The sequence below is a fragment of the Tamandua tetradactyla genome, chromosome 6 (assembly GCF_023851605.1).
Source record: "Tamandua tetradactyla isolate mTamTet1 chromosome 6, mTamTet1.pri, whole genome shotgun sequence".
In the NCBI taxonomy this organism is placed as follows: Eukaryota; Metazoa; Chordata; class Mammalia; order Pilosa; family Myrmecophagidae; genus Tamandua; species Tamandua tetradactyla.
Window position 1 is genome coordinate 4,629,140 of NC_135332.1, and position 21,067 is coordinate 4,650,206.

The window sequence follows — 21,067 nt, forward strand, 5'->3', positions numbered from 1 at the left end:
GTCCTCCAGAAGTAACTCTTAGGCATACCTATAGGTAGTCTAAGCTTCTCTACTACCTACATAAGCTTCACAAGAGTAAGCCTCATGATCAAGGGCATGACCTATTGATTTGAGTGTCCCTAAAGTTTAACACAGTATCAGGGGATTCCCTCATGGTAAGTTTAATAGTTTCATATTCTTTCTCCCCTCCCTTGGGGGACTTCGCCAATACTTTTTGATTATCTGCTTAATATACTCTAGGATATATCCAGGCATTATAAGAATCTATACAGGATTAAAGAACCTCTTCCTTATTCTGGGCTCCCTGTGTTTCAGTTGTTCAAATGAGCTATATAGATAGGTTGAATTAGATTATGTACTACAGGAAATTTCAGTTCCAGATCAAATAAACCTTTCTCCCAATGGTCTCAAAGAGTATGTGTGGTTCTAAAATATAGACACTGTCTTCCTTACAGCTATGTTGTGAATTACTTTAACCTCAAACTGTTTGGCTTCATTCTCATCTCTAAATATCAGGTCATATATATATAACAGCCTCTCAAAATCCAGAAATAATAATCATCACTCCAGACTTCATGTGTCTGCTCTAAAAGTTTACAATCTAGGCCCCTGTTTTCTTATAAGCATTTTCTAAATGTGACCGTACTATTGTTGTTCTTTTGTTTCTGGCTTATTTTGTTTCACCAAATGTCCTACATGCTCATTCACATTGTTGCATGCCTCATGACTTTGTTCCTTGTTGTAGCAGCACAACCTTCATTCATAAGTACACACCATCGTTCACCAATCTACTTCTCCATCAGTGTATCCTTCAGCCACCTGCATTCATCAGGCATCATATAGAGGGCCCAAAGTCCACAGTCCATCAACATTCTCAATTTTAGATAATTTCATTGTTCCCAAGAGAAAGAAAGCCAGAAAAGCCAAATAGAACATCCAATCCTCCTCTTAATTCTTGTCCCTCCCCCCATTATTTACCTCTGCTGTTGCTGTGGTAGTGCTGATGGTTTCCTTTTGAATATAGCTCATAGCATGCAATAGCAGTTTTCCTCATATATCCTGGACTTAAACACTCTTTGTACAAGAATCATATCTTTGAAGTAATTCTTGCAAGAACTAATTCATATTTCTAGTGTTAATCAGTGGGGCACGTAGGTCTATACAACTCCTTTCAATCTTGTTCATCTTCAATATGGTAATATAGCTTCTAGACCCGCTAAAAAACCACCTTCACTCCTATCTGTTCTCTTACATTGGAGTTCAACCTCATTAACTAACAATTCACCCATCTCTAGCTTCTATGTAGCTCTAAGTCCTCTATATTCTGTATTATAAGCCTCTGGTTATACCTTTATGCTGGTCATAAAAGTGGAATCATACAGTATCTATCCTTTTGTGTGTCTGGCTAGTTTCACTCAGCATTATGTCCTCAAGGCTCATGCATCTTGTCATGTGCTTCAGGACATCATTTTGTCTTACTGCTGCATAATATTCCATTGTATGTATATACCACATTTTGCTGATCCACTCCTCTGTTGATGGGCATTTGGTTTATTTCCATCTTTTGGCAATTGTGAATAATGCTGCTATGAATATCAGTGTGCAAATGTCTGTTTGTGTCGTTGCTTTCAGCTCTTCTAGGTGTATACCAAGTAGTGCTTTTGCTGGGTCATAGGGCAACACAATCTTCCATAGTGGATGCAGCATTATACATTCCCACCGGCAATGCTTAAATGTCCCAGTTTCTCCACATCCTCTCCAAAATTTATAGCTTCCTGTTTGCTTAATAGCAGCACTCTTATAGGTATAAGGGGGTATCTCATTGTAGTCTTGATCTGCATTTCCCTTATAGCCAATGGAAATGAGCATCTCTTCATTGCTTTTGAGCCATCTGTATTTTCTTTTCAGAAGAATGCTTATTCATATCTTTAGCCCATTTTATAATTGGGTGGTTTAATTCTTTTGTTGTTGAGTTGTATGATTTCTTTGTATATACAGGAAATCAAACCTTTGTTCAATACATGATATTCAAATATTTTCTCCCTTTGAGTTGGCTGTCTCTTCACCTTTTTGACAAAGTCTTTTGAGGTGCAGAAGCATTTGATTTTGAGGAGTCCCCTTTTATCTATTTTTTCTTTTGTTGCTTGTGTGCTTTGAGTATAAAATTTAGGAAGCTACCTCCTATTACTAGGTCTTGAAGATGTTTCCCTTCATTTTCTTCTAGAAACTTTATGGTGCTAGTTCTTATATTTAGGTGTTTGATCCACTTTGAGTTAATTTTTGTGTCGGGTGTAAGATAGGGATCTTCTTTCATTCTTTTGGCTATTGATATCCAGTTCTTCTATGCCCAATTATTGAAAAGATTATTTTGTCCCAGTTCAGAGAATTTGGGGGCCTTATAAAAAATCAGTTGACCATAGATTTGGTGGTCTATTTCTGCACTCTTGATTCAATTCCATTGACCAATGCTTCTGTCTTTGTGCCAGAACCATGCTGTTTTGACCACTGTGGCTTTATAATAGGTCTTAAAGTCAGGAAATGTTGATCCTCCACTTCATTCTTCTTTTTTACGATGCTTTTCACTATTCAGGGAATGCAAGGATGGTTCAACACAAGAAACTCAATTAATGTAATTAAGTTTTCCCTTTCCCTTCCAGATGAGTTTGGCAATTAACTTTTCCAAATCTTCAAAATAGGTTGTTGGCATTTTGATTGGTACTGTGTTGAATCTGTAGATCAATTTGGGGAGAATTGACAACTTTACTATATTTAACCTTCCTATGCATGAGTAGGGAATGTCTTTCTACCTATTTAGATCTCCTTTGATTTCTCTTAGCAATATTATGTAGTTTTCTGTGTACAAGTTCTTTACATCCCTAGTTAAGTTCATTCCTAAGTACTTGATTCTTTTAGTTGCTATTTTGAATGGAATTCTTTCCTTAACTGACTCCTCAGCTAGGTCATTGCTTGGGTATAGAAATGTTACTGATTTTTGCACATTAATTTTATATCCTGCCACCTTGCTAAATTTGTTTATTAGCTCAAGTAACTTTGCTGTAGATTCCTCAGGATTTTCCAAGTATAGTATCATATCTACAAATAATGAGAGTTTTACTTCTTCCTTTCCAATTTGCATGCCTTTTATTTCTTTGTCCTGCCTGATTGCTCTAGCTAGAACTTCTAGTACAATGTTGAATAAGAGTGGTGACAGTGGGCATCCTTGTCTTATTCCTGATCTTAGGGGGAAAGCTTTCAATCTCTCTTCATTGAATACGATGCTGGCTATCGGTTTTTCATATATTCCCTTTATCGTATTGAGGTAGTTACCTTTGATTCCTATCTTTTGACATGTTTTTATCAGAAAAGAATGCTGAATTTTGTTGAATGCCTTTTCAGCATCAGTCAAGATTATCATTTTATTTTTCCCTTTCAATTTTTTAATGTGCCGTATTACATTCATTGATTTTCTTGTGTTGACACAGTCTTGGATTCTGTTATAAACCCCACTTGGTCATGGAGTATAATTCTTTTAATGTGTTGTTGAACTCAATTTGCTAATATTTTATTGAGAATTTTTGCATCTGTGTTCATTAGGAAGATTGGCCTGTAGTTTTTCCTTTCTTATAGCATCTTTATCCCATTTTGATATTAAAATGATATTAACTTCATAAAATGAGTTAGGTAGAGTTCCTTTTTCCTCCATTTTTTGGAATGCTTGATAAAATTTCCCTGTGAAGCCATCTGGCCCTGGGCTTTTCTTTGTAGACAGATTTTTGATGACTGATTGAATCTCTTTACTTGTGATTGGTTTGTTGAGATCTTCTGTTTCTTCCAGAGTCAGTGTAGCTTGTTTGTGTGTCTCCAGGAATTTGTCCATTTCATCTAAGTTGTCTAGTTTGGTGGTGTATAGTTGTTCATAGTATCCTCTTATGATTTCTTTTATTTCTTCAGGGTCTGTGGTAATGCATCCCTTCTCATTTGTGATTTTGTTTATTTGCATCCTCTGTCTTTTTCTTTGTCAGTCTTGCTATGGCCCATCAATTTTATTGATTTTCTTCAAAGAACCAACTTTTGGCTTTATTGATTCTTTCTGTTGTTCTTTTGTTCTCCCATTCACTTATCTCTGCTTTAATCTTTATTATTTCTTTTCTTCTATTTACTTTGGCATTAGTTTGCTGTTTTTTCTCAAGTTCCTCCAGGGGTGCTATTAAGTCCTCGAATTTTGCTCTCTTGTTTTTTAGTATAGGCATTTAGGGCAATAAATTTCCATCTCAGCACAGCCTTTGCCACATTCCATAAGTTTTGGTAAGTTGTATTCTCATTTTCATTTATCTCCAGATAGCTTCTGATTTCTCTGGTGATTTCTTCCTTGACCCACTGGTTGTTAAAGAGTGTGTTATTTGATCTCCATATATTTGTGAATGTTCTCGTTCTTTGGTAGTTATTGAAATCCAGCTTCATCCCATTGTGATCAGAGAAAGTGCCTTGAATAATTTCAATGTTCTTAAATTTAGAAAGACCTGTTTTGTGCCCCAGCATATGATCTATCCTGGGGAATGTTCCATGAGTACTAGAGAAGAATGTATATCCTTGTGCTTTGGGGTGCAGTGACCTATATATACCTAGTAAGTCCAATTCATTTATCAAGTTATTCAGCTTCTCTATTTCCTTGTTGATCTTCTGTCTGGTTGTTCTATCTATAGAGGAGAGTGGTGTATTGAAGTCTTCCACAATTATTGTTGAAACATCTATCGCTCCCTCCAGTTTTGCCAATGTCTGTCTCGTGTACTTTGTTTGGAGCTCCTTGATTGGGAGCATTAACATTTATGATTGTTATATCTTCTTGGTGAATTGACCATTTAATTGGTATATAGTGTCCTTCTTTATCTCTTATGATGTCTTTACATTTAAAGTATATTTTGTCCAATATTAGAATAGCTACTCCTGCTTTCTTTTGGTTACAACTTGTGTGGAAAATCTTTTTCCATACTTTAACTTTCAATCTATTTGTATCCTTATGTCTAAGATGAGTCTCTTGTAAGCAGCATATAGCTGTATTATGCCAATCTATCTTTTAATTGGTAAGTTTAGTCCATTAACATTCAAAGTTATTACTGAAAAGGCATTTCTTGAATCCACCATCTTATCCTTTTTATTTTATTTGTCAGATCTATATATTCTTTTCCTTCTTTCCCTTTGTATTCTTTAAGTTACCCTTAGTGGTACTCTTCAATTCTGTGCCTTCCTTCAGACCTCCTTCTCCTGCCTTTTATTTTTTTTTCAGCTGGCAGAACTCCTTTTAGTATTTCTTGTAGGGCCAGTCTCTTGTTGACAAATTCTTTCAGGACTTCTTTGTCTGTGAAAACTTTAATCTCTCCCTCAGTTTTTGAAGGACAATTTGGCTGGGTACAGAATTCTTGGCTCGAAGTCTTTCTCTTTCAGGATCTTGAATATATCATACCACTGCCTGCTCACCTCCAGGGTGCTGGTTGGGTAGTCTGAAGTCAGTCTTATTTCCGCTTTTAGGATTTTCTCCTCTTCAACGTTTGACAGACTGATTAGTATGTGTCTTGGGGAAGGCCTATTTGGATTTATTCTGTTTGGAGTTCATTGGGCTTCTTTGACTTGCATATTTATGTCCTTAATGAGGGCTGGGAAGTTTTATATCCTCAACTACTCTTCCTAGCCCTTTACTCCTCTTTTCTCCTTCCAGGACACTAATGATTTTTATATTGTGCACTTTGTTTTGCCTGTCATTTCCCTGAGATCCAATTCAACTTTTCCTGTCTTTTTTGCCATTTGCTGTTTTGAGTCTTCGAAGTCAGTTCTCCTGTCCTCTATATCACTTATTCATTCTTCTGTCTCTTCAAATTTGGTGTTGTGTGCCTCTAGTATGTTTTTTATTTGGTCAGCAGACTCTTTAATCCCTGTGATATCTGCTATTTTTCCATTTAGTTTTTCAAATTCCTCTTTATGCTCTTCTACTGTCTTCTTGATCTCTTATGTCAATTGCTATCCCACTTATTTTATTAAGTAGAGTTGTATGAACATCTTTGATTAGTTGTTCCAATGTCTGTGTCTCCTCTGGTGTTTTAATGTGGTCATTCGGCTGGGCTATAGCTGTCTGCATTGTAATATGCTTAGTGATCTTCTGCTGTCTTTGTGGCATGTAAATATCTTGATTGATTTACTTTGGGAGTTGATTTCTTTCAGTAGTCTAAGGCCCTGTATTTGTGGGATGGTTGTACAGCAGGGAGCAGGGTACAGGGTGGGGCACTCAGTGTTGTGATTTGTTTCAGGGCAGGTATAGGCACAAGTTGGGGATGTTGTGCTGATGCTTGTGAATGTGGGCGCCCAACAGCCAGGGAGGATGCAGCTCTGCAGGTGCACCAGTTTGGGGGGCATAACCCTGGTATATGCGGGTCTAAGGCATGGGGCCCTCTGTGCGCATACATAGAGTGGTGGCAGCAGGTCGAGATTATGCCTTCATGGATTGGGGGCGGATGTGACCTGGCTGTGCAGGTCAGCACTTTCTTTGAGCTGAGAAGTGTGGCTGAGGGCCATGCACATGTGCGGTTCTAGGAGTGCTGTAAAGTGCAGTTCCCAGAGCTAAATGATGTGACTGGGGGCCCATGTGCATGCATGGGCCTAACAGTGCCATAAACTGATTCACAGAGCTCGGGGGGGTCTGGGTGAGGCTATGTGACACTATGGGCAGTGGGCAGAGGTAGCCTGGGTATGGAGGTTAGTTCCTGCAGCCTTTATGCGATGGCAGCAACCTGCAGGGAACAGGGAGGGGGAGATAGTGCTCGGGAGGGTTGTAGGAGAGGTGGGTTGGGATGGTCTTGTGGTGGGTTGGGAGGTAGGTACATGCACTGGGGGTGCCTGGAGCACAGGGAATGGGAGCAGGTGACCAGGTTCAGGTTGCATGGGGTGTGGGATGAGTTACCGGTCATGGGGCTGCCCTGGTGGGGTCGCGCACCTAAGGAATGGGGCCTGGCTTATTTCCTAGTCCCAGGCTCCTGCCCGTGCACTCCCGTGGGCTCTATGCCTCTGCACCAGGCTCCAGCTTTCTGCCTCTCATTTCCTCGGCCTCTGCAACCAGGGTGCCCTATGAGGTACAGAAGGCTCTCCTGGGTCAGTCGCACTCCTGAATCGCTGCGTCACTCACCCTCCTGTCCTTTTCTCTAACTTTTCCATGGAGCAGGGTTAATCTCAAGCTACTCTATTCAGCCATCTTCCCAAAAGTCCCCTCATTTATTTTTAATTGTGATAACATACATGTAACATAAAAACCACTTAAACCATTTTAAGAGGACAATTCTGTGACATTTCCTTGTAACTTTTACCACTATCTATTTCCAGACTATATTCACCAACCCAAACAAAACTCATAACCAGTTAGCAGTAATTCACAGGTCCCCCTCCCTCCCTCCACTACTGGTCACCACTACTGGGCTTTCTGTCGCTATGTATTTGCTTATTCTAAGTATTTTATATAAGAGAAATCATACAGTATTTATCCTTCTGTTTCTGGCTTATTTGGGTCAACATGATGTCCTCAAGATCCATTCATGTTGTTGTAGCATGTGCCAGCACTTTGTTTCTTTTTATGCCTAATTAATATTCCATTGCATGAATATACCACATTTTGTTTATTCATCCGTCTGTTAATGGACACTTCCATTGCTTCCACCTTTTGACTATTGTGAATAATGCTGCTGTGGACACTGGTGTACAGATATCTGTCTGAACCCTCCTTCCAGGTCTTTCAGATATATACCTAATAGTGGGATTGCCAGGTCTTATGGAAATTCTACATTTAGCTTCCGAGGAACTGCCAAACTGTATTCCACATAGGCTGCACCATTTTACGTTGTCACCAGCAGTGAATAAGTGTTCCTTTTCCTCCACATCCTCGCCACCACTTTTAGTTTTTGTTTGTTTGTTTTTGTTTTTGTTTTTGGCATGGGCAGCCTCTGAGAATTGAAGAGTTTTTAATAATTGTCTTTTTATTATTGAATTGTAGTGGATCTTTTATATTCTAGATATTAAAACCCTTATCAGATAATGGTTTCCAAATATTTTCTCCCATTCTGTTAGTTGTCTTTTTACTTTGTTTATAATGTCCTTTGATATACAAAAGTTTTAAATTTCAACGAAGTTCATTTTATCTGTATTTTTTTTTTGTGTATGCTTTTATGTAAAATCTAAAACTCCATGATTATTTCAAGGTCCTGAAGGTATTCCCATGTGTTTTCTTGTAAGAGTGTTATAATATTAGCTCTTATGTTTAATTCATTAATCAATTTTCATATATGGTGATAGGTATAGGGGTGCACATCATTCTTTTGCATGTAGATTTCCAGTTACTCCAGCACCATTTGTTGAAGAGTCTGTTCCTTCTCCACTGAATGAACTTAGCACTTATCGAATCAGTTGGCCGTAGATGTGTGGATTCATCTCACTTGTATTCCATTGGTCTATATGCCTATCCTTATGCTAGTACCACACTGTTTTAATTTCTGTAGCTTTGTAGTAAGTTTTGAAGTAAAGATTTGTGGGATTACACTGTTTTAATTACCATAGCTTTGTAATAAGTTTTGAAGCCAGGAAGTGTGTGGCTTCCAACTTTGTTCTTCTTTTTCAAGATGATTTTAGCTATTCAGAGCCCATCCATTTCCATGTGAATTTGAGCATCAACTTTTCTATTTTTGTTTTTTTAAAAAAAAGCTGCTGAATTTTGATAGGGATTGCATTGAATTTGTAGGTCACTTTAGGCAGTATTGTTCTCTTAGCAAAATTAAGTCCTGTTCTCCCATCCATGAACGTGGGATGTCTTTCCATTTATGTAGATCTTCTTATAATTTCTTCAGCAGTACTTAGCAGTTTTCAGTTTTTAAGTCTTTCACCTCCTTATTTAAATTTAATCCTAGGCACTATATTCTTTTGATGCTATAGTAAATGGAATTGTTTTCTTAATTTCCATTTCATATTGCTTTTTTATGTATCTCCCTATATATGTATATGTATATCTATATCTTTAGCTATACATACACACAGAGGCAGATATGTGATATGTCTATCATAAAGAATCTTGTCCACAACATTTCTGTTTTTTTTGCTTTTTAGGGGGTACATGGGCTGAGAATCAAATGCAGTTCGACCACTGAACTACCTGCCATTTCATATTGTTCATTATCATTACTTATTTATGGAAACCCAACTTACTTTACATGTTCATGTAGTACCCTGCAACTTTGCTAAATTATTTTTTATTAGTTCTAGTAACTCTCTTGTAGATTTTATGAGGTTTTCTATGTGTAAGATCATATTTTCTGTGAATAGGAATAATTTGACTCCTACTTTCTGATTTGGTGATCTTTTATTTCTTTCCTTGCCTGATTTCTTTGGCTGGAACTTCAAGTACAAAGTTGATTAACAGTGGTGGCAGCAGATATCCTTGTCTTGTTCTTTTTTTTAACTTTTTTATTGTAAAATATAACATATATACAAAACAAAGAAAGAAAAAAGCAATAATCTTCAAAACACACTTCAACAAGCAGCTACAGAACAGATCCCAGAGTTTGTCATGTGCTACCATTCCATCATCTCAGATTTTCCCTTCTAGCTGCTCCAAAACATTGAAGGTTAGAAGGAATATTAATATTGTGTTTCAGCAGTCATACTCATTTGTTAAATCCATTTTCTCTGATATACCTCTTCTCTCTCCTTTAATCCCTCTCCCAATCTATAGAGATCTTTGAGGAATGCCTGTTCCAACTCTTTCATGTTGAGAAGGGATGGCCGCACTAAAGGACAGGGCAATGCAATCAATTGATAATCCTGGAGAGGTTGGTCCCTCTGGGTTTCAGGACTTATCTGCCTTGTCTTGTTCTTGATCTTAGGGGGAAAGCCTTTAGTCTTTCACATTGAGTATGGTATTTGTTGTGGGTTTTTTGTTAATGCCCTTTATCATATTGAGAAATTCCCTACTACTCCTAGTTTTCTGAGTGTTTTTTTTTAACGTTAATTGCATCTTTTATTGGGTTAAAATAGTATTGTAAAGCTCATAATATCTTTCTATACCAATCTCATTCCTGAAAAGATTTAATAATTTAAATTAATTATTAATTATTGTTAATTTCAAAACAAAGCAAAAATTTTAAAATGCTAATTTTTTACCAGTACACTTGACTTTTAGCAGCAATTATTAAATAAAACAAAAAGGGGATGGTGTGACAGCGGCTCAGTGGCAGAATTCTTGCCTGCTATGCCAGAGACCCGGGTTCGATTCCAGGAGCCTGCCCATGTGGAAAAAAACAGGAAATTCCTTAGCAATAAGATTCTAAGAGAGAAGAATATCTATGCCTACTGTCCCATTTATTTAGAATGTAATTTGTTTTCTAGAATTTGTCTCACAAACTTAAAATCAACTTATTAAACAAGGATGGTATATTTTCTGTTAATTCCTTCTGTTGTCATAGAAAAGCATTATCATGGAGAGAATAAAGGGCTTTACAGGTAGTGAATACAGATAAGTAGGCTTTAGGAAAACAGTAACTAAGAATGACAGCCTTTGTCAGCATTCAAAACATGACTGCAGTGACTTATGGAATACCTCAACCGTGATCTGAATCCATGAAGTAGCAAGTCAGAAAGCTTCCTTTCTTTTTCCTTCTTTTCCTCTTTGCAAAAGCAGAACACTAACATAGCCCTCCTGAGCACTCATCTTCCTCTTCATCAGCAGCTGTGGTGGGGACGCCATCAAGCTTGGCCTGTGGTGTTGCTGGTGATTTCTTCTTGACTCCACCTCCTGGAACCACCAAGCTTAGGCCCAGTTTAACATAATCATTGTGCATATACTTGAAAAGGGGGGAGTTGCAGACCTCTGACACCTGATCTTGATCTTGCTGGTCCTAGCCTTCAAGAAGTTGTTCTAGTGCAGCACAGTTTTCACTTCCAGTGAATCCTGGTATGCTATGGCTTTCCCTGATACATCTTTCTGCAGCCATGTAGTCATTTCTGTGAAGATGGACTAAAACTTGCCCAGTTGTCTTCTTATAACAAGTTGGATAATACTCAATTTCCTTATAACTATTTTTTTCTTTCTGAACAGAGTGCCACCTCATCAAACCTGTGCTCTCTTACTAGTAGTCTTGAGGCTTTTCCTAGTAATTCAACTGCTTGTCATAAGCATTCCTTATTCTCAAACACATTAGCTGTCTGTTGATATAACTGTACAGCCTTTTCTGGATCTACATTCTCTATAAGCTTTACAGCTCGTTCCAATGCCATGACTGCTATGTCAAGAGTGCCATTTTCTAGATACATCATGCTCGCTTTCTCAAACAACTGAATGTCCTCTCATGGTTTTTGCTTCTCCTTCAACATCATACCAGCTTGTTCATTAGTTTTGACAGCATGAAAAAGGCCCCAGCTATTCTCATGTGCAACAGCTTCTTTCAGGCAGGCATCTTTTGCTTGCTCAAAGTGTTGGGCATTTTTAAAAGCAACTGCTACTTTTCCATATTCAGAAGCAGCACTGCCATAATCTGGCTTCCATTTTTAAAAATCAGTTTCAAGTATTTCTCGGCCTTGGCCAGATGCTCCAGCCCCTTGTTTATCTTTTGTGCAGCCATCGCCACAGAGCAACCTAGTTTTCTGAATGTTTTTATCATGAAAGTGTGTTTGATTTTGTCAAGTGACTTCTGTGTCAATTGAGACTATCATATGGTGTTTTCCCCCCCTTCATTCTATTAATGTAGTGTATTACATTGATTTTCTTATGTTGAGCCATCCTTGCATTCCTGGACTAAACCCCACTTGGCCTTGGTGTATAATTCTTTTGATGTACTGTTTGTACATCAAAAACAGTACATATAGAATATATTGGTTTGTAATTTTCTTTTCTTATGCTATCTTTATCTGACTTTGGTATCAGGGTAATACCTCCTCTTCTGTTTTCTGGTGGGCTTTGAGAACAACTAGTGTTAAATCTTCTTTAGATGCTTGGTAGAACTCAACACAAATACATCCAGTCTGCACTTTTCTTTCTTTCATTTTTTTTATTACTGACTCAATCTCTTTACTTATTAAAAGTCTGTTGAGGTTTTCTATTTCTTCTTGTACTAGATTAGATAACTTGAATGTTTCTAAGAATTTGTCCAATTCACCTCAGTTTTCTAATTTTTGGCATATAATTGTTTATAGTACCCTCATAAAATCCTTTTTATTTCTGTAAGGTTGGTAGTAATGTCCCCACTTTCATTCATGATTTTAGTTATTTGTATCCTCTCTTTTTCTTTGTCTGTCTGGCTAAAAGTTTGTCAATTTTATTGATTTTTAAAAATTTTTAGGGTTTTTTATTCTATTTTTTTTCTATTCTCTATTTCATTTATCTCTGCTCTCATCTTTACTATTGACTTCCTTCTGCTAACTTTGGATTTAGTTTTCTCTTCTTCTTCCATTTTCTTTAGGTGTGAAGTTAGGTTATTGATTTGTGGTCTTCTTTTTTAAGGTAGGCATTTAGAGCTATAAATTTCCCTCTGACCATGGTCTTTGCTGCATCCTAGAGGTTTAGGCATGTTGTGTTTTGTTTTCATTCACCTCAAGATATTTCCTAATGTCCTTTGTGATTTCCTTTTTAACCCATTTGTTGTTTTAATAGTGTGTTGTTTAATTTCCACGTATTTGCACCTTTCCCAATTTTCCTTCTGTTATTGATTTCTAACTTCATTCTATTGTGGACCAAGAATATATGTATGATTTCATATTTTAAATTTTATTAAGATATGATCTGTGGCCTAACATGTGGTATATCCTGGAAAATGTTCTATATGCATTTGAGAAGAATGTGTATTCTGCTCTTGTTTGGTGGAATGTTCTATATATGCCCATTAGGTCTAATTGGTTAACAGTGTTGTTGAAGTGCTCTATTTCTTTATTGCTCTTCCATTTATTCTATCACTATTGAGAGTATTGTATTGAAGTCTCCAACTATTATTGTAGGACTCTCTTTTTCACTCTTCAATTCTGTTAATTTTTCTTTCATGTATGTGGGGGCTCTGATGTGTGGTTCATATATATTTATAATCATAAAATCTTCTTGCTGAATTGAACCTTTTCTCAATATAAGATACCCTACTTTGTCTCCTGTAATCTTTCTTTTATTTAAAGACTATTTTGTCTCAGAATAATATAGCAAATCCAGCTCTCTTTTGATTTTGAAAAGAATATCTTTTTCAACCTTTTTGTGTTTTGTACCTGAAGTGAATTTCTTCTGGACAGCATTACATGGATCACGCTTTTTCATCCAATCTGCCAATCTCTGCCTTTTAGAAGGGGAGTTTAATCCATTAACAATTAAGGTAATAACTGAAAAGGAAGGATTTATTTCTGCCATTTAGCTATATATTTTCTGTATATCTTGTGTGTTTGCTTTTTTTTTTAATTTATTTTTTGTTCATGAGCCCACATTTTTCCCTGTAACCAGGAGGCCTGCCTGATAGTAACTCACTGGTACAGTCAAGCACCCAGAGAGCTGCCTTTTCTTTCTTGCTTTCTTTCTCTCTCTCTCTCTCTCTTTCTCTCTCTCTCTCTCTCTCTCTCTCTCTCTCTCTCTCTCTTTTGTGCTTTATTTCTTTCTTTCTTTCTTCTGTGCTTTCTTTCTTTCATGCTTTCTTCCTTCCTTCCTTCCTTCCTTCCTTCCTTCCTTCCTTCCTCCCTCCCTCCCTCCCTCCCTCCCTCTTTCTCTTTTTTTTTTGACAAGTTTTCTTTCTCTTTGATTATGTAATAAATACACAACTCTGCTCATTGCAAAGAAAAATGATTACTTTGTGTGTGTGTTCTTGGGTGTCTTTCCGTGTTGGGTGCATTTCTTTCTACTGTTTATGGACATGTCTCTGTGTATTAGATGTTTGTGTGAGCCTCTTTTTAAGTAGAATCTTTGTTATGAATGGTCAATGGTAAAAATGTGAAACATGGAAGCTGTTGCTTGTGAAGTCATTTACATACTCTAACTGCAGACATGTAGCATCTAGTTCATTGCTATAGATCTATGCAGATTTTCTTCCCAGGCTGTATGATTTGGAGTTCACTCTCTTTACCAGAGTCATAATATTGAATGCATACTATGTCTGTCTTTTTGTTCCTGGCTTATTTCACTCAGCATTATATCCTCTAGGTTTATTCATGTTGTCCTATGCTTCAGGACCTCATTTCATCTTACTGCTGCATAATATTCAATAGTGTGTATATGCCCCATTTTGTTTTTCCACTTGTCGGTTGATGGGCACTTGGATTGTTTCTGTCATCTGGCAATTATGCATAATGCCAGTATGAACATCAGTGTGCAAATGCCTGTTTGTGTCACTGCTCTCAGCTCCTCTGTGTATATACCAGAGAGCAGTATTGACGGGTCACAGGGCAAATCTATATTTAGTTTTCTAAGAAACTGCCAAATTGTTTTCCACAGTGGCTGAACCATAGCAGTGAATACGTGTTCCAATTTCTCCTTGTCCTCTCCAATATTTTTATTTTCCTGTTTGTTTAATAGCAGTCATTCTTATAGCTGTGAGGTAATATTCATTGTAGTTTTGATTTGCATTTACCTTATAACTAATGAAGATGCACATTTTTCATGTGCTTTTTAGCAATTTTTATTTGCTGTTCAGAAAAAATGTCTATTCATATCTTTTGCCCAGTTTATTATTGGGTTGTTTGTCCTTTTGTAGTTGAGTTGTATAATTTCTTTATATACATAGTATATCAAACCTTCATCTGATATATGGTTACCAAATATTTTTTTCCATTTAGTTGGCTGCCTCGTTACCTTTTGACAAACTCTTTTAAGGTACAAAAGCTTTTGATTCTGAGAAATTCCCATTTATCTATTTTTTCTTTCATTGTTTGTGCTTTGCTGTAAAGTTCAAGAAGCTACCTCATACCTCTAGGTCTTGAACATGTTTCCCTAAATTTTATTCTAGGATTTTATGGTACTGGCTCTCATATTTAGGTCTTTGACCCATTTTGAATTAATTTGTATAGGGGTTAAGATAGGGTCCTCTGAATATGCAACTATGTGATAATATTGTGAATTACTAATTATATATGTAGAATGGAATGATCATATGTTAAGAATGTTTGTGTTTGTTGTTATAATTTTTAAAAATTAATTTTTAAAAAAGTGAAAAAAAAAGATAGGGGTTCTCTTTCATTCTTTTGGCTATTGATAATCCAGTTCCCCCAAGCCCATTTAGTGAAAAGACTATTCTGTCCCAATTCAGTGAATTTGGGGGCCTTGTCGAAGATTATTTGACCAGAGATTTGATGATCAATCTCCACATTCTCAATTCGGGTCTGTTGGTCAATGCGTCTATCTTTGTGCCAATACCATACTGTTTTGACCACTGTGACTTTATAGTAAGCTTTAAAGTCGGGAAGTGTTAGTCCTCCCACTTCACTCTTCTTTTCCAAGTCTTCAAAATAGGTTGTTGGGATTTTGATTGGTATTGCATTGAATCTGTAGATCATTTTGGGTAGAATTGACATCTTAATGATATTCAGCCTTCCTGTCCATGCGCATGGAATGTCTTTACATCTATTAAGATCTTCTTTAATTTGTTCCAGCAGTGTTTTGTAGTTTTCTGTGCACAGGTCCTTTACATCCCTGGGTAAGTTTATTCCTAAATACTTGATTATTTTAGTGGCTGTTTTGAATGGAATTTTTTAAATTCTCTCTTCAGTGATGTTATTACTTGTATAAAGAAACATTACTGATTTTTGGACATTAATTTTATATCCTGCCACTTTGTTGAATTTATTAGCTCAAGTAATTTTGTCATAGTTTTCTCAGGATTTCCAAAGTATAGGATAATGTCACCTACAAATAATGAAACTTTTACTTCTTCCTTTCCTTTTTGGATGCCTTTTATTCCTTTCTCCTGCCTTAGTTCTCTAACTACAACCTGTAGTATAATGTTGAAAAATAATGGTGACAGTGGGCATCCTTGTCTCGTTCCTGATCTTAGGGGGAAAGCTTTCAATCTCTCAATTGTTTGTTTGCTTTTTGTTCTTCAATTACTCCATTATTGCCTTTTGGTATGTAGTTGTTGTTTTGTAGTATTCTATTTTGATTTTTTCTTTTCTTTTCTCCAATATTTTAGAGGTATTTTGGTGATTATCTTTGTAATTACAATGAATATTTTAAATTAATAACAACCTAATTTGACCAGTTCCACTGAGTTTCAGTAGTATACAAACTCTCTATTCAAATATATCTGTTTCTCCCTGTTTATACTGTCATTGTTTCAGATTACATCTTTATATATACCATGCCCACTAACATAGATGTGTAAATGTTATTTTACACATTTGCTTGTAAGATCATATAAGGGGATAAAGCACTTACAAACCAAAAGTACAATAATACAGGATTTTATGTTTACCAACGTAATTTCCTTTACTGATGATATTTATTTCTTCTTATGGCTTTGAATTACTGTCTAGTGACTTTTATTTCAGCTGAAGGACTCCCTTTAGCATTTCTTTTAAGACAGGTCATCTGGTGATGAACTCGTTCAGCTTTTATCTATAAATTTCTTAATTTCTCTTTCATTTTTGAAAGATAATTTTGCTGGATATAAAATTCATGGTTGACAGGGTTTTTTTTTTCCTTAAGGACTTCAAATATACCATCTCATTGTCTTCTGGCCTCCATGGTTTCCTAATACAAAATCTGTTCATCTTATGGGGCACCCCTAGTATCTTGCAAATTCCTTTCCTCTTGCTGCAGTCAAAATTCTCTCTTTCTTTTGATAATTTTACTATGATAGCATCTATCCTGCTTGGAATTTGTTGAGCTTTCTGGATATGTATGTCCATGTCTTACATCAGATTTGGGATCTTTTTAGCCACTATTTCTTCAAATGCCTTCTCTGCTCCTTTCTCTCTCTCTCTCTGTCTCTCTCTCTGTCTCTCTCTCTCTCTCTCTCTTTCTTTCTCTCTCTCATCTTTCTGGGATTCTGATGATGTGTGTGTTGGGTTTGCTGATGATATCCCACAGGTTCCTCTATTCATTTTCCTTTGTCACTTTTTATTTCTGTTCTTCACAATGGAAAATTTCAGTTGTCTTGTCTTCAAGTTCATTGATCGTTTCCTCTGCCTTTTCAAATCTGCTTTTGAATCCATCTAATGATTTTTTCATCTCAATTACTGTTCTTTACAGCTTCAGAATTTCTGTTTTGGTCCTTTTTATAATTTGCATCTCTTTATTTTGTTCTGATGTTTTTGTAATTTACTTTAGTTCCTTATATATGATTTCCTTTAGCTCACTGAACATATTTAAAACAGTTAATTTAAAATCTTTGACTAATGGTTCCAATGTGTGAGCTTCCTCAGGGATGGTTTCTGGTGTTCTGTTTTGTTTTCCTGTGAATGGACCATACTTTCTTGTTTCTTTGTGTGTTTTGTAGTTTTTTGTTGTTGTTGTAGAGAAGTGGAGTAATTGGTGGTTATAACTCTAGAAATCTAGTTCCCCCATTCTCTGGGATTGCAAGATTATTATTTGTTGTTGTTGAGGTCTGCAGCTATCAGTTTGTCACTTTTCCAAACTACTTTTGTTTGCAAACAGGGAGTGGAAAGAGAAAAGAGGGGGATAAAATAGCAGGCACCCTCTCTCTAAGACTCCTCTGCTGCTTTTTCCTGAGGGGCATTAGAACAGTGGCTGCCCTCAGAGCCAGTCCCACAGCAATCTGAAGTGGCTGAGCAAAAGTAGCAATCAGTGATCAGACCACACCACCCCAGATTTTGGAGGACTGGGTCCTTATAGCTCACTTTGGCACCAGCAAACTGCACCAAGAGCCTAGTCTGCTGTCCCAGCTGCTGCCTGTCACATGGTTGGGGAGGGGGAAATGGTGGCTACTACATAGAAGGTGAAATTCACCAGTATTTACTGCAATTTACCAGCCTCTTCTTTAGCTTTTCCCTGGCATGATGCAAGTGTTCCACTAGACTCTAGAGTTCCAGTTAGTTGATTCAGATAGTTACTGCCAATTGAGTAGTTGTTTTGGTGGAGTGACTGATTCCTGGAGCTTCCTTCCTACTCCACATTCTTCCCGTAATCCTCTTTTATTTATTTTCATGCTCTGTTATTATATTTAAGAAGGCTCTTGTATGCAGCATATAGTTGCATTTTGCTTATCTATCCAGTGTGGCAATCTCTGATTTTTAATTAGAGTGATTAGACAATTTATCTTAATGTACTATCTTGATATTTGTTCTCTATTTGTCCCATCTATCCTTTGTTTCTTTTTTTCCCTCTTTTCCTGCCTGCTTTTGGGTTGTTTTTATTGTTTCATTTTATCTCCTTTGTTGGTTTATCAGTTATAATTCTGTTTTGTTATTTTAGTGATTGCTTTATCATTTATGGTATACATCTTTAACTTATCACGAGTCTGCTTTCAAATTATATTACACGAGAAGCGCGCGGGCACCATGGCGGTGACGGGAGCCACGCTCCGGGCCGGGGTGGCCCGCAGCGGACGACGAGGCGCTCGGCCTCCTGGAGCACCTGGAGGGCGGAGACGAGGGCGCCTGGGGCGCGGGGGGGGGGGGGGGGGACGGCGCGCCCCGGTCCCCCAGCGCTGTGGGCAGCTGGAGGAGCCGGCGCCCGGCGAGCGGCCCCAGAGGAGGTACCGGCAGAAGCTGAAGAAGTGCGGCAAGAATGTTGGGAAGGTCATCACCAAAGGATGCCCTACTTAGTCATTGGCCTGCAGGGATCTGCGGCCGCCTACTCAGCCCCCTTTGGAGTAGCAGCCAGCGTGGTGTCCTTTGTCCGTTAACGGAGGCTGCTGGGGCAGGAGACGCGAGTGCGTTGGAAGTCTGCTCTGGGAACAGGGTGAACCCAAGAACATTTCAGACTTGAACCCACAAAATCCCTGGATGAAGAAAAGGCCTTTATTTATCGAATTGATTGAGCATTATGAATGAGTCATTCTGCCCCTTTTCTGAGCGTTTCATGTCTCTTGGACACAGGTGGATGTGATGGACAGTCTCAGAGGATTAGGCCAAGGTCAGGTTTGCTGTAGAGTCAGTTTGCCAACACCTGAGCCTTCACATGACGGTGGGAGAGGAGAGGGTGGAAGAAAACACATGACGAATGGGAACACTGTGGGTGGGTGCACAGAGGAGTGATTTTGAAGGAAAAAGAATTTGGTCCTGAGTCAGATGATCCATTATGGTCCCCTGGAAAGGTTGCAGGTTGAAAGGTTACTTGCAGCTCTTGGCTGCCTCGGTTCTGAGGGCACCAGAAGAGCTGGGGTTTTTCTGAAGTCATTCTCCCTCACCTCCTTCCTTCACCCTTCCCGTCCCCAGCCCTTTGTCACCAGGAATTTAAATATAGGCTTAAGAAGAAGGAAGGAAGAAAAATTCTCTTTGAAGGCTACAATGCTTTAGTCACTGTGTTGACAGATGTATCATGACTGTTTAAAGCAGATGAGTGCTTGCCATTTTTGCCCATTCCTAGCCTGAATGTGCAGCTGACAAAGAGGGAGGAAACAGCGGCAAGTTCACATGCAGTCTGGGTGGCTATTTGCTGTGCCCAGTCCAGCCCAGATGGACCCACTCACATGTCTGTGACTGGCCAGACTCCCCTACAGTAGCTCCAGGAAGAAAAGCCCACTCTGAGCAGGCTGAGGACACAGGCGTGTTGACCCAGCCTGCCGAGCAGCAGCAGCGCACTTCTGACCACCATTCACGCCCTGCCTCTGGGTAGCGTTGACGAAGTGCATTTGTCTCAGGACCAAGATAGACACAGAGAGACATGGCACCCTGAAATGAAAGTATGCGATTTAGAGAAGGAACCAGGAAGTAGAAGATAGGTGAGAAGGATGTCGGAAAGAGAGACGTGGACGGACAAGAGCCAGCTCTGGATTATCAGCATTGGGGAATCTTAGGAGAACCAGGCCTTCAGCACTAAGTAGGGGCCAAAAGAGGCTGGGTGAGCTCACACTGTTTGCCTCTGGAGCATCTTTTTCCCGTTCTGGGCTGCCAGTGTGACCTCATCTCACCTGATTTCAAAGGTTAGAATGGGAGTTGGTCCTGGGCCTGACACCCACCAAGGTTGTCCCATGGAGCACCATTGAACCATTGGTCAAGAAGGAGATAGGAAGAGGGAGTTCTTCTGTAAACCCCCCCAATAGGGCAACTGTTCTGACTTTGATTCCAAAATACCAAGAAATCCAAGGCGGTTGTTGCTGATCAGTCTGCAGGTGTGGTAGCCTGCGAGCTCTCTCTCAGCTTTCATGCTTTCCAGATCGAGTCCAAACAGGTGGAAGTGGACAACGTGGGCAGAGAGAAAGAAAGAAAAAGGAATGCGGTGAAGGAGAAGGTCATAGCTGTGAAGCTAGACTCAGCTTCAGTTTCTGGAGGCTCTTGTTGAAAATGAACTTGGACCCCATTCCTGCAATGTTAATATTTGTGAGGAAAAGAGAAAACCAATAATCTTGTTGTAGCCCAAGTGATGAAATTTGATAATGGCTCATTTTCACACTTCGGAGATCATTGTAGATTTCCCAGCAAAACTGGGAGTCAAGGAGAAAAAAATGCAAGGCACAGTTATTGAATGTTTTAGTTTCCTAGCTGCTGAAACAAATAACATAGAGTGGGTTAGTTTAACTACAAGAATTTATTGGCTCACTGTCTCAGAAGGCTTGCTTTCTCCTAGGGTCTGTATCTTCTGCCTGGCCAACAAACTTTGGAGCCCCTTGGTTTTTCCTTCGAAAGGCAGTGCATGTGGTTATGTCTTTTCCTTTCTCCTCTGGTTCCATTGATTCTGGCTTCTTCCTGTGGCTCTCTTTCTATGCCCAATTTCCTTTGCTTACAAGGATGTCAGGCGCACAGATAAGGGCCCACTCTCATTGAGTTTGGCACACCTTAACTCATAACATCATCACAGGTCCTCTTTGCAAATGGGTTCCCAACAGCAGGACCAGGGGCTGGGACCTTTTTTTGTAGGACATGTGATTCAACCCCTAACATTGAGAAAGAGAGTCAGGCTCTGTGAGGC

General features: G+C 38.4%; 1 protein-coding gene and 1 pseudogene across 1 annotated transcript in view; one reads left to right on the forward strand and one right to left on the reverse strand.

Moving 5' to 3' along the window:
* The window catches only part of LOC143686984 (leucine-rich repeat-containing protein 37A-like), an 84,352-nt gene that overhangs the window by 48,467 nt on the left and 14,818 nt on the right, over positions 1-21,067 (forward strand).
* On the reverse strand, positions 10,627-11,642 carry LOC143686987 (gamma-soluble NSF attachment protein pseudogene; annotated as a pseudogene).